This window comes from Myodes glareolus, chromosome 11, assembly GCF_982192425.1.
Source record: "Myodes glareolus chromosome 11, mMyoGla1.1, whole genome shotgun sequence".
Classification (NCBI taxonomy): domain Eukaryota; kingdom Metazoa; phylum Chordata; class Mammalia; order Rodentia; family Cricetidae; genus Myodes; species Myodes glareolus.
In genome coordinates, this window is record NC_142036.1 from 25,648,067 (window position 1) to 25,662,782 (window position 14,716).

Below are 14,716 nucleotides of genomic sequence, written 5' to 3' on the forward strand. Positions count from 1 at the left end.
ATGGAATCAATCAGGCACACCTTTGAGTGTGCTGATAATGGCTTCTCCAGGGAGTATTAATGGAAATGAAAAATCCTGTGTTGTTATGAAACCATGGATTAGAGTCCCAGACTGAATAAAAGGCAGGTGGAGCTGAGGACAGCTGAGCCTTGCATTTTGCTCTCTCTACTTGGTAGCTGGAAGAAATTCATGTCTGGTACTGAAACCTGGTCCAGATCCTGAGGATAAAGAGGACATTGGGTCTCTGTCTCTATCTCCATTCATCGCCAGATAAAGGTTCTATGGTGATATGCAGAATATTCATCAGTATGGTTATGGGCCAAGGCCAGTTCAGGCACCCTCTTCTCTGCTGCCCAGGGAACAATCTGGTGACCTCTCCTTGGGCCTGGGAACCCCTCCAGAATCAAGTCTCTTGCAAACCCTAAAATGGCTCCCTTAGTTGAGATATATACTTCCCTGCTCCCATATCCATCCTTCCTCCTTCCCTCCCCATTCCAATCCCCCAAGCTTTCCCCAAACCTCCCCTACTCCCTTCTCTCTAACCCTCTCCCCTTCCATCTACTCCCGCCCCTGTGCACCCAATGTTGCCTGGCACTCTTGTCTACTTCCAATCTCCAGTAGGAAAACTACATGATTTTCTTCAGGTTCATCTTCTTATTTAGCTTCTCTAGGATCATGAATAATAGGTGCAAAGACATTTAATTATGGCTAGAATCCACTTATGAGTGAGTACATACCATATTCCTCTTTTTGGGGCTGGGTTACCTCACTCAGTAAAACGTTTTCTATTTCCATCCATTTGCATGCAAAATTCAAGAAGTCATTTTTTTTTGCCGCTGAGTAAAACTCTAATGTGTATATGTTCCACACCTTTTTTAACCATTCTTCTATTGAGGGGCACCTAGGTTGTTTCCAGGTTCTGGCTATTACAAATAGTGCTGCTATGAACATAGTTGAACAAATGCTTTTGTGGTATGATAGGACATCTCTTGGGTATATTCCCAAGAGTGGAATTGCTGGGTCCTGAGGGAGGTTGACGCCCAGTTTCCTGAGAAACCGCCACACTGATTTCCACAGTGGCTGCACAAGTTTGCATTTCCACCAACAATGGATGAGTGTTCCCCTCACTCCACATCCTCTCCAGCATAGGGAAAAAAAAAGAGGACATTGGGGTCTAGCAGGAAAACTCCTAACATGTTGCTAAATGGTCATGATCTGCTCCTCATATTATCTTCTGAATATTTGTGTTTATGGCTATCACATCATACATTAGTGCTTCATCATGTTTCATCAGAAAAGTTTTTTCTTTTTCTTTCTTTTTGTTTTTTTTTTATCCTGAGCCTTGGTAACTGAAGAGACTCATGATTAGTTAAAGTGATGAGAGTAAATAATGAGTGCTTGGCCATAAATGGAACATGTACAACCTTCTTTGAGGTTCATGCAACATCATAAAGAGGGGGTAGAAAGAATTTAAAAACTACAGGAGTGGGTGGAGTGTTATAGAATGATATCTTCCAAGGATGACATGACCACTGCACTTGAACTCGTAACAGCTGTGGCTACACGACCTGCAAAAGATTGGTCCCATGAAGACCCTGTCATGGAGGGAGAGTATCTCATAGAGCATATAGACAGTTTAATGCTTTCTGGTGAAGACAGAGAGATATTCTTCAGTAGTTTGTGGTGTAGACACTGTTAAAGTGGCTATACTCTATTAAAGAACCCTTCACCCATGCTCCTGTAAGCAATCCTAAAGAAAGTCAATGAAAAACACACACACATCAAAGTAGAAGGGGGACTAGTTAGAAAGAAGAAGGTCAATGGGAGTGAGAAGGGGATAAGAGAGGATGATAGTAGGTATATGTCTTAGGGTTTCTATTGCCGTGAAGAGACATCATGATCATGGCAACTCTTATAAAGGAAAACATTTAATTGTGGTGGTTCACATACAGTTCAGAGGTTTACCCCCTTAGAAATGTAAGACATGGTGTAATGCAAACTGAGGTGGAGGGTTCTTACCTCTTGAATCACAGGTAATAGGAAGTGGTCTGTGTCACTGGGCATCACTTCAGCATATATGAGACCAAAAAATCTGCCTCCACAGTGACACACTTCCTCCAGCAAGTGTTTTTATGGGTGAAGTTAACCTCCTTGGGTTGTAGTTTTCCTTTATGTGTGTATGGATTTGTGGATAGATATTGTTTAAATTAAATTTTATCATGGAATATCTCATTTTCTCATTTATAGTGATTGAATGTTTTGCTGGATATAGAATTTTCTGGGTTGGTATCTGTGGTCTCTTAGAGTCTACAGGACATCTGTCCAGACCCTTCTGGCTTTTAGAGTTTCCATGGAGAATTTGTATCTAATTCTAATAGATCAGCCTTTATATGCTACTTGACCTTTTTCCTTGTAACTTTTAACACCCTTTATTTGTTCCATACAAATATTTAATATTTTGTGGCAAGGAGGTCTTTCTTTTCTGGTGTAGTCTATTTGGTATTCTGTATGCTTCTTGTACCTTTATAGGTATATCCTTATTTAGGTCAGAAAATTTTTGTCCTATGATTTTCTTAAAAAGTTTATTTTGGGCCTATGAGCAGGGATTCTTCTTCTATTCCTATTATTCTTAGGTTTGGCCTTTCCATGGTGTCACAGATTTCCTGGATGTTTTGTGGCTGGAAGTTTTTTAATTTAATGTTTTCTTTGATTGATAAATCTATTTCTTCTATCATATCAAAAAGCCCTGAGATTCTCTCATCTCTTCTTGTATTCTGTTGGTGATGTTTGAGTTTGTAAGTTCTGTTCACTTACCTTTTCCATTCCCAGAATTACCACAGTTTGTAGGGTTTTTTTTATTTCTTCTACTTCTATTTTAAAGTCATGAACAATTTTATTTATTTTGTTCAACAGATTTTTCTGGGCTTTCTTTAAGTTGTTTATTCATTTATTCCAAATTTTTTATAGTTTTTTCCCTCAATTTCTATAAGAGATTTATTCCTGTCTTCTTTAAGGACCTCTCTCATCTTCATAATATTGATTTAAGGTCATTGTCTTGGGCTTCTGCTCTGTTGGAATATTCAGGGCTTGCTATAGTAGGATAACTGGGTTCTGGTGGTAATATATTGCCCTGGCTGTTATTGACTATGTTCTTTCCTGGTGGGTAGGCATCAGAGTTTGGGGTTGAGGTTGACTTTGACCATTATTTATTTATAACCAACTCCCTTTAAATGAAAGTAAACATTTATAAACAATATTTTGGGAATTTGGGCATAGTTTTCTATACTACTTCCTTCTGACTGGGGGCATTTTTAATCATATGTAGATCCTGAGAAAATTTAGAAGCATGGTTAAATCTTGTCTGTACTAATCTGTGAGACTGCAATGGTTCAGCCAGTTGTCTGGAACTGTTCTGGATGTTGAATCACCGGGGCCATAGCTCCCATGGAGACTCCTCAGGGGATCTTGCTTGATAAAACCATATGAGTCTGGTTTTATCCACAGGTTCTCATCTTCTCTAGAAACAAAAGCAAAATCTCTTTTCCAAAGCAACACATACTTGGACCCAAATTTTGAAGTAAAGATACCTTTATGTTGGTTTAGCTTAGCTGCCCCCAAAATCCAATGTCTCTCTGTAGTTAGCTCATTAACAGTCAAAAATTCAAAGAAAATACAATAGCATACAATGTATAATCCAGACTCTCAGTGTATTTTTCATCTTTATGTGGCATTTTTAATATTACTTTTACTGTCTCTTTAAAGACTTTGTTTTATTTCTAAAACAATTTTTCTTTCTATAACTGCTTATACCCATTTTTTTGTTTCTTAAGACTATGTACATTTTTAAACACTGCTGTGACCCATTTAGAGGTTTATTTTTGTCTGAATCTGTCTTTATTGTATATCTGTAATCATTTTTGACCAGGAGAGATTTTTAAATGCTAAGTGGGCATGGCTAGGAACAGCATGGTGGCTTTGGCTGCTGTACCCAACCCATTTAGCTTCCCAACATAGAAGAGGTCCATTCATTGCCAGCTCTGGGAGCCATGTTTGCCATCCCCGGGAAGCAGTAAGTCCTTGCTGCCAGCAAGCAGCTTGCAGCACATCACCCATAAACCTTTTTATTCTGTGTGAGTAAAAGCTAAATCTGTCATGTGAGCACTACATGACTTAAGAGACACCTCTGTGTATTACATAATTGGGTCCACCATGCCGTTCTCAAGCCTGAATGCCATGGCATTTCTGCATCATGGCCTCTATGAGAGACACAACTAGAAAGCTGTTTTGCTTCATTTATGTGTTTTAGAACCCTTTTTAAGTGTTTCCAGGTCTTACGTGGAAATCCCTGCCCCACGTTAGTTGGGCACCATTTGTAATTGGAGGCTGTATTTTTGTTTCCTACCTGCCCAATTCCAAGAAATCACACAAAAAAACTTACATTAATCACAAACTGTTTGACCTATTAGCTCAAGATTATTATTAACTAGTTCTTATAACTTAAATTAACCCATTTCTGTTATCCTATATTTGTCATTAGACTCATGGCTTGTTATCTCACATCTTGCTTCCCTAGTAGCTGTTTATATATCCCTGACTCCACCTTCTTTTTCCTCTTATTTTGTTTGGATTTCCTCTTATTTTGTTTGAATTTCCTGCCCGACTCTATTCTGACTGGTTACTGGACAAATCAGTTTCTTTATTAACCAATGGTAATAAATTATTCACAGCATACAGAAAGGCATCAGACATCAGGTGTGAGCCACCATGCCTATGTTGGATGGTTGTTTCATTCCTTGGCTTCTGTTTCCTCTCTGCTTGTCACCAGAGTGGCCTCTGGTTGAGCAGGAGATTTTGAAACCTGTCCTCTGCTGAGATTGGAGACAGTAATATGGTGATATGGAGGGGAGGGTTGTTTGGGGGTGACTGGACAGGCCCTGAGAGATTGAGGTGGTCTGTATAGTAGCCTACCTGGAGTTCTGGTTTTCAGTGTTGCCTCTAGTGGAGCAGGTATTTCCACAAAAGGTGTAGGTGGGTATATGGTGATAAGGAGTGGAGGGACATTGACTGTAGGCTGGGCAGTGTTCAAAAAGGGATAGTGGTCCCTGGGCAGGGTTCCTATCTGAGGATCTGGGTCCCAGTGTGGACACTGGTAGAGCAGGGGACTCTTTGGAATTCTTTTATTTTATACTTTTAGATTTTCTATTACTTTAGTTTAGGAAAACAAAGGTTTACAATTAATGTCTTGAGGCAGAGTGTCACAATTCAACAAGTCAGGAGTAATACAGACTTTAGCAAACTTTGATAGCTTAGTCCCAACTAGAAAGGATTTTTTTTGTTTCTGTTATTGTTTCATTTTTGTGTGGGTTTGGGGGGCTTTGTTATCGGGGTTTTTGTTGTTGTTGTTTTGTGTTTGTCAGTAAGCTTGGCTTGCTTTTAGATTCAGACAGACTTTGAAAATGCATATTTGTAAAACTAACATGATAAAACTATATCCCAGAAGAAGCCTCCTACTCCACCAGAGGCCAAGCCAGCATCCTGAGCCCCAGGTTCTAGAAGCAGCTGCACAGTGAGGAGCTGGAAAACTGGAAAAGGTGGAGGAAAAAGCAAACAAAGGCTTAGTCTCCTACACCACTACTAAACAGATTGCTCCAGCAGATGCACAAACCCAAGAGCACACAGAAATTGGACTCTATGGGGTTTTTCATGTGGGAGGACTCAGTTTTCTTTAAGGGGCTGATCACTGGGAATTTGGCCATGCTCCAGTGAGTATATGGGCAGCAAAAATTGAATTGGTTTTGCTTTTCTTCTTCCTCTTTCTCTTCCTCTTCCTCTTCTTCCTTCTTGCTTCTTTTTCTTGAGGGCAGTCACAAATGTTGAGGGGGGTAGACCTGGGAGGTCAGGGAAGTTAGTGTGAGTGGGGTGCATTATATGAAATTTCCAAAGAATCAATAAAAATTTTATGTTGGAGAAATAAAAATGACAAACTTAACTCTTCTGTTTAATAGTCTGAACATCACACATTGGTTTATTTTTAACTATTTCTGCATTAAAGAAACAGTGATCTTTCCTGTCTACTTCATCATGAAGCAATGATGAAAATATTATTTTCTAATACTAAAATCAAGACCCCCTAAAACAAAACACTAGAAACAACATGAACAATAAAATTCACTAAACAGAAAGAAGAGGCATAACTGCTTCAGCTGTTCACACAGCCCTTTCCACTGCCTTACTCACTCGGCATAGTTCACATTAAAGATCATTTCTAGGATGTTCTAAGGATGAGAAAGAAAAGAAAAAGTCTAAGTCTAACCTCAAGCAAGTTTTATATGATAGAAACTACAAAAATATCAGTGTCCACAATGATGAAGGTTTCCTGCACACAACAGTGCATAAGATACGTGACTGAAAACATATACTTCCTCTGAAATATTCATAGATGCTGCTGAGTACCAGATTCAACAATATAACTAGATCATTGCAAATGAGAGAAAGGTGGAATGTCAGTTTCCTGAGGAATTCTTTTCTTAGTATTTAATCATGGGACCTATCACTGAATTAGAATATAAATATTTTTCTAGGTTAAGATATCTGCCTTGATCTTGAGGTAGTTTTCTCCTGGCAAGTAAATAGTGTTCTGAGCACTGATAATTTGTTTTGTTTTCAAGTCAGGAATCTGTTAATATTGAGTCCTAGGAGAAAAGTAAACCTTAAAATGTACTTTCATTTTCTTCCAGCATTCTGTATTACTAAATTATAGAAGTGTGAGGCTTTTTCCTTCCTAGGATCTTTTCCCTGAAAATTTAAAGGAATACTTACACTTGTTCTGAGATTTCATATGAAACAAACCAGTTAGAGCAATTGTTTTACTCTGTAGATTTTATCAGACTGTGTACTTGTGTGGCTTAGGGTTTGGTCTTTTTAATGAAGTTTTTAGGTTTTTGTTTTTTGTTTTGTTTTGACAAGCCTACAGAGAAAGGATAGAACTTGACTGTCAATCCAACTTTCTTTTTTTTTCTTTATTTTACATACAAACTACAGTTTCCCCTCCCTTCTCATCCCATTCCCTCCCCTCACCTCCCTTCTATCCCTCATCCACTCCTCCTCAGTCTCCATTCAGATGGGGTAAGGTCTCTTTTGGGAACCAAGAAAGCATGGTATATCAAGGTGAGGCAGGACCAAACTCCTCCCCCTTGCATCACAGGTGAACAAGGTATCCAGCCATAGGAGATAGGTTTCAAAGAGCCAGCTCATGCATCAGGGGAAGGTCCCGGTCCCACTGCTGGGAGTACCACAAAAGACCAAGTTACACAACTGTCACCCAGAACCATAGGGTCTAGGTCTATCCCAAGGGAGCTCCCTAGCTGTTGGTCCAGAGTCAGTGAGCTCCTACAAGCTCAGGTCAGCTGTCTCTGTGGGTTTCCCCATCATGATCTTGACCCCCACCTTGCTCATATGATCCCTCCTCCTTCTCTTCAACTAGACTCCGAAGCTCGGCCCAGTACTTGGCTGTGGATCTCTGTATCTGCTTCCACCAGATACTGGATGAAGGTTCTATGATAACAATTAGGGTAATCACCAATCTGATTGCAAGGAAAAGCCAGTTCCTTCTCCACTATTGCTTGGAGTCTTCCTTGGGGTCATCCTTGTGGGTTCCTGGCATCAGATTTCTCCCTAACCCCATAATAGCTCCCTCTATCAAGATATCTCTTTCATTACTCTCCACTTCTGCCTTATTGTCAACTCCACCATCCAGATCCTTCATGCCCCCATTCCCAATCTCCTCTCCTCTTGCCTTTCACCCTCGGTTTACCCTGTAAATCTTATCTATTTCCTCTTCCCAGGAAGGTCCATACATCCCTCTTAGGGTCCCCTTGTTATCTAGCTTCTCTGAGGCTGTGGATTGTAGCCTGGTTTTCCTTTGCTTTGCATCTAATATCCACTTATTGAGTGAGCACATACCATGCTTGTCTTTCTGTGTCTGGGTTACCACACTCAGGACAATTTTTTCTACTTCCATCCATTTGCCTGCAAATTTCATGATATCAATTGGTTTTTTTTTTCCACTGAGTACTACTCCATCATGAAAATATATGTTTTCTCTATCCATTTGTTGATTGAGGGACATCTAGGTTTTTTTCAGGTTCTGGCTATTACAATAGCCAATAATGTTATGAACATTGTTGAGCAAGCATCCTTGTGGTATAGATGAGCATCTTTTGGGTATAAGCCCAAGAGTGGTATCACTGAATCTTGAGGTAGATTGATTCCCAATTTTCTGAGATACCACCATACTGATTTTCAAAGTGTTTGAACAAGTTTGCACCCCACCAGCTGTGGAGGAGTGTCCTCTTACTCCACATCCTCTTCAACATAGGTTGTCATTAGCAGTTTTGATCTTGGCCATTGTGACAGGTGTAAGATGGAATCTCAGAGTCATTTCGATTTGCATCTTCCTGATGGCTAAGAATGTTGAATATTTCTTTAAGTGTATTTCAGTGATGTAGGAGGATCATCTGTCTATGTGTTACTTTCATTGGTTAATAAAGAGACTGCTTTGGCCTTTGATAGTACAGAAGCTTAGATAGGTGGGGTAGACAGAACAGAATGCTGGGAAGAAGGGAAGTGAGGCAGATGCCATGGCTCTCCTCTCCAAGACGGACGTGGATTAGAATCTTCCTGGTAAGCCATGACCTTGTGGTGCTACACACATTGTTAGAAATGGGTTAATTAATATGTGAGAGTTAGCCAATGAGAGGCTGGAGACAATGGACCAGGCGGTGTTTAGATGAATACAGTTTCCGTGTAATTACTTTCGGGGGTAAGCTAGCCGGGATCCAGGCAAGACGCAGCCTGCTGCTCCTTCTACATTTCAGCCATTCAAAATTCTTCTGCTAAGAATTCTCTTTTTAAATCTGAACCCCATTTTTAATTGGATTATTTTATATTTTGCTGTCTAGTTTCTTGAGTTCTTTATATATTTTGGATATCAGTCCTCTGTTAGATGCAGGGTTGGTGAAGACCATTTCCAATTCTGTAGGCTGCTGTTTTGACATATTGACTATGTCCTTTGCCTTAAGAAGCTTTTCAGCTTCAGAAGGTCCATTTATTAATTGTCAATAGCCTGTGCTACTGTTGTTATATTCCGGAAGTGATCTCCTGTGCTAATGTGTTCAAGACTACTTCACACTTTCCCTTCTGTCAGCTTCACTGTAACTGGATGTATGTTGAAGTCTTTTATTCACTTAGACTTGTGTTGTGTGCAAGATCTATTTTCATTCTTCTACATAACACCATCCAGTTATGCCAGCACCATTTGTTGAAGATGCTTCCTTTTTTCCATTGTATATTTTTTGCTTCCTTCTAAAAAATTAGATGTTCATAGGTGTGTGCATTTATGTCAGGGTCTTTGATGCAATTCCACTGATCCAATTGTTTGTCTTTATGCCAATACCAAACTGGTTTAATTATTTTAACTCTATAGTATAGAGTTTGAAGTCAGGAATGGTAATACCTCCAAAAGGACCTTTACTGTACAGGACTTTTTGTGTTTTCATATGAAGTTGAATATTATTCTTTCGAGATGTGTGAAGTATCCTGTTGTGGTTTTGATGGGCTATTTCATTGAATCTGTGGCTTTCTTTTAGTAAGTTTGTTATTTTTTCCTATATTAATCCTACCAATTTGTGAGCTAGAGATTGTTACATTTTCTGATCTCGTCCCCAATTTCTTTCTTCAAAGACTTAAAATTCTTGTCATGCAGGTCTTTCACTTGTTTAGTTAGACTTACACTAAGATATTTTATGTTATTTGTGGTTATTGTAAAGGATATTGTTTCTCTGATTTCTTTCTGAGAAAGAAATGGGAGGGCTATTGATTTTTTTGTTGTTCATCTTGTATCTAGCCACATTACTGAAGATGTGTATCAGCTATAAGAGTTCAGTGGTAGAATATTTGGGTTCACTTATGTATACCGTCATGTCATATGCAAATATCTAAAGTTTGACTTCTTCCTTTTCAATTTGCATTCCCTTGATCTCCATTTGTTGCCTATTGTTCTTACTAGAACCTCAAGTACTATATTGAATAGATATAGAGAGAGTGGATAATCTTGTCTTGTCCCTGATTTTAGTGAAATCGCTTTAAGTTTCTCTTCATTTAATTTGATGTTGGTTGCTGCATATTGCCATTATTATGTTTAGGTATGTTCCTTGTATCCCTGCTCTTTCTAGAACCTTATCATGAAGGGGTGTTAAATTTTGTCAAAGGCTTTTTAGTTTGTTTATATGGTGGATTACATTGACAGATTTTCATATGTTGAATCATCCCTGCATCTCTGGGATGAAGCCTACTTGATCATGGTGATTGAATTTTGTTGATGTGTTCTTGGATTCTGTTTGCCAGTATTTTATTGCATATTTTTGTGTCAATGTTCATGAGGGAGCTTGGTCTGTAATTCTCTTTCTTTGTTGCATCATTTTTAGTTTGGATATCAGAGTAACTGTGGCCTCATAAAAAGAATTTGGCAATATGCCTTCTGTTTATATTGTGCAGAGCAATTTGAGGATTATTGGTATTATATCTTCTTTGAAATGAATTCTTCACTGAAACTATCTGTCCTGGCATTTCTTTGGCTGGGAGACTTTTAATGACTGTTTCTAATTCTTTAGGGGTTATAGGTCTATTTAAATTGTTTGGTCTTGATTTAATTTTGGTATGTAGCACCTATCAAGAAAGTTGTCCATTTCTTTTACATTTTCCAATTTTATGGAGTATAGGATTTTGAAGTATGACCTAATGATTCTCTGTATTTCCTTGGAGTCTGTTAATATATACCCCTTTTCATTTCTGATTTCTTAACTTGAATATTCTCTCTGTGTCTTTTGTCTATCTTATTGATTTTTCTCAAAGAACCAACCCTTTCTTTCATTGGTTCTTTGTATTGTTCTCTTCATTTCAATTTTATTGATTTTAGTCCTGAGTTTGATTTTCTGCCATATAATCCTCCAGGGTGAGTTTGCTTCTTTTTGTTCTAGAGCTTTCAGGTGTGATGCTAAGTTGCTTATGCAAAATTACTCCAAATTCTTTAGGTAGACATCTAGTGTTGTGAACTTTCCTCTTAATACTGCTTTCATAGTGTCCCATAAGTTTCATATGTTGTACATGCATTTTTCACTGAATTCTAGAAAGTCTTTAATTTCTTTCTATTTCTTCCTTGACCTGGAGATGGTTAGCTGAGAGTTTTTCAGTTTCCATGAGTGTGTAGGTTTTCTGTCATTTGTGTTGTTGTTGGCCTCTACCTTTAGACCATGTTCATCCGATATTATTCTAATTTGTTTGTGTCTGTTGAGATTTGCTTTATGAGTATGTGCCCAATTTTAGAGAAGCTTCCAGGAAGTGCCAAGAAGAAGGTATATTCTTTTGTGCTTGGGTGAAATGTTCTGTAGATGTCTATTAAGTCCATTTGATCATAACATTTGCTAATTTCATTATTTCCCTGTTAGGTTTCTGTCTGACAAACCTGTCCATTGGTGAGATTGGGGTGTTAGAGTCTCCCAGTGTTAATGTGTGAGGTTTGATGTATGATTTAAGTTTAGTAATGTTTCTTTTACAAATGTGGGTGTTCTTGTATTTGGGGCATAGATGTTCAGAATTGAGACTGTGCCTTGATGGATTTTTCCTTTGATGAATATGAAATGTCCTTCTCCATCTCTTCTGAATAATTTTAGTTTGAAATTTATTTTGTTAGATATTAAGATAACTATACTGGCTTTCTTTTTAAGTCCATTTGATAGAAAAAATCTTTTCCCAAGACTTTTTTCTGTGATACTGTCTGTCTTTGAAGTTGAGGTGTGTTTTATGCAGCAGAAGGATGAATTCTGTTTTTGTATCCATTCTGTTAGCCTGTGTCTTTTTATAAGTGAGTTGAGTCCATTGATATTAAGAGATGTTATTGACCAGTACTTATTAATTACTGCTATTTTTTTGTTTTGATGGTGATGCTACTGTGTGTGTTTCCCTCTTTGAATTTTGCTGGTGTGAAATTATCTATTGTTTGTGTGTTTGTGGATATAAATGAGTTCCTTGGATTGGATTTTTCTTTCTAGTTCTTTTTATAGTGCTAGATTTTTGGACAGGTATTTTAAAATCTAGTTTTGTCATGAAATATCTTGTTTCCTCTTTCTATGTCTATTGAAAGTTTTGCTGAGTATAGAATTTTCTGGGCTGGTATCCATGATCCCTTAGTGTCTATAAAATGTCTATTCAGCATCTTCTGGCTTTTATGGTTTCCATTGAGAAGTTGAGTGTAATTCTGATAGGTCTGCCTTTATATAATACTTGGCCTTTTTCCAGAGGAACTTAGGGTAACTGAACAGGCAGCCAGATGTCTCTGTCATTCTAGAGTTTTGGCAGTTGCTTACAATTTATTTCCTGTTTACTTAGGTAATATATATCATTAATATAATATATAATAGTATATCTGGGGTCTTTGATGGTTTTGAAGACTAGATGGTTATAATTATAGTTTTCCTTAGTTATGATAAAAGATAAATTAGGTATGGAACTTTTGACTCACAAAGATAAAACAGAAGATAGAATTTTTTTAATTTTGTCAAATACAAATAGACTAAATATTGTGAATGTAATTCTTGCTTGATGACTGTTTTGTTATATGTAATTTTCTATTTTAAAGTTAAAAACCTTCCATTTTAATTAGACAGAAAAGGGAAGATGATGTGGGATGCCTTTCTGTATGTTGTAAATATGTCTTATTTCCATTGGTTAATTAAGAAGCTAATTTGGTCAATAGCTAGGCAGAATAGAATCAGGCAGGAAATCCAAGTAAAGATAAGGGGAAACAGAAGGTGAAGTCTGAGAGACTCCAGCAGTCACCAGGGAAGCAAGATGTGAGGTAGCAAGCCACAAGTCCTGTAATAAAATATAGAATAATAGAAAAAGGTTAATTTAAATTGTAAGAGCTAGTTAATAATAAGCCTGAGCTAATAGGTTGAACAGTTTGTATTAATATTAAGTCTGAGAGGTTATCTTAAAAGTGGCTACAGGATGGGGGGAGTCAAGAAACCTCTGACCCGTCTAGCCAGTGACCTTTGGACAGCAAGCCTTAAGGCATGGTCTTGTCTGCATATGTGATTGCTTAAAAGCTGGTGTGGGGGTTGTATACTCACTTGCTTTCTCAGTTGGATTGTTGGACCCCAGGTACCCTGGTCAGAATGACAGGACATAGCAGCTATATTGTGGCAGAGTCTAATCGGCATCAATGAGTGTTTACCCTTGTTTTATACCTAAATAAATTCTTGAGACCCTTTAACAGACTCACATGGTTTTATGTAACAAGTGGCATCCTTGTGAGCAGACCCACCCCACCACTGCCCATTAGTCAGGGTGGCCATGACTCTCCCTGCCACTAGAGTGGGAAGAACATTTGGGGCTAAGCCAATGGCTGACTGACCAGCCCCCCAGAAAAGCGCACATGGCCTGTTGCCTGGTTCAGATGTGGGTGTTTATCTGCTGACAGCTCCATCTTTTGAATTACCTGCTCCAAGCCCTTTCTGCCCTGTGTCTTCCATTTGTGGCCAGAGCTGCCTAACTCTAAGCAGCTTAACCATGTCTACACTCAGGCTTTTAAAAACCTCCACCAGCAGGCTCGCCCAGACCCGCCAGGCACCACACCAAAGGACGCACACTGTGGTGTCTCCCGTGTGCTCTGTGTCCTACACCCCAGTGTTCCCCAGGCCGATTCCCAACTGAACTCACTGGTATGACCCAGCCCGGGCAACTCTAGAGTCAGCTCACCTGGTCCACCTGTCTGCTCACCAGGCGTGCACACACCGCCAGCCCTGACCAGCTTACCACTTGAGGTCCTGCAGTACACTCCAAGTGAGTGGTTTTCACTTAGCATACCTCTCAGACACCCACTGTTGGGGAATACTATCTTAAGGTGTGTGACTTTTGTTTATACTGCATTTGATTAACTGTGAAGCTGTGTTACTTTGCCAGTCTAAAACACCTGATGGTCCTAATAAATAACTGAATAGCCCACGGTGAGGCAGGAGAGAGGAATAGGTGGGGCTGGCAGGCAGAGAGGATCAACAGGAGAACCAAGGAAGAATAAAAGCAAGAAAACAGGGAGAGGAGGACATCAGGGGCCAATCACCCAGCTACCCAGCAAGCCATGGAGAAAGAAGCAAAGAAAGGTACACAGAAATAGAGAAAGATGAAAGACCAGAGACAGAAGGTAGGAAAGGTACACAGAAATAGAAAATGATGAAAGACCAGAGACAGAAGGTAGTTGGGTTAATTTTTTAAAAACTGGCAAGAAACAAGCCAAGCTAAGGCCAGGCACTCATAACTAAAAATAAACTTCTATGTGTGATTTATTTGGGAGAAGAGAGGTGGGCCCCTCAAAAAGCCAAAAAAGTAAAACATAGCACATGAGCGGACAGTGGCGATGACTGCTGCCACATGTATCCGGCCCCATTCCGAGCTGCCTGAAGGAGTTCTGGCGCCCGAGCTCAGCTCCCGCTTGCCTGTGGCGCCGAGCCCTCCTGGTGCCCTCCCCAAGCTCATCCTGCAGAGTGTCTGAGGCTCTCTATATCTTCAGTGTCTGAGATTCTTCTATCTCTTGTATTTGTTGGTTATATTCTGTTGGTTTCTGTAGTCCCTGTTCGTTTACCCAGATTTTCCATATCCAGCT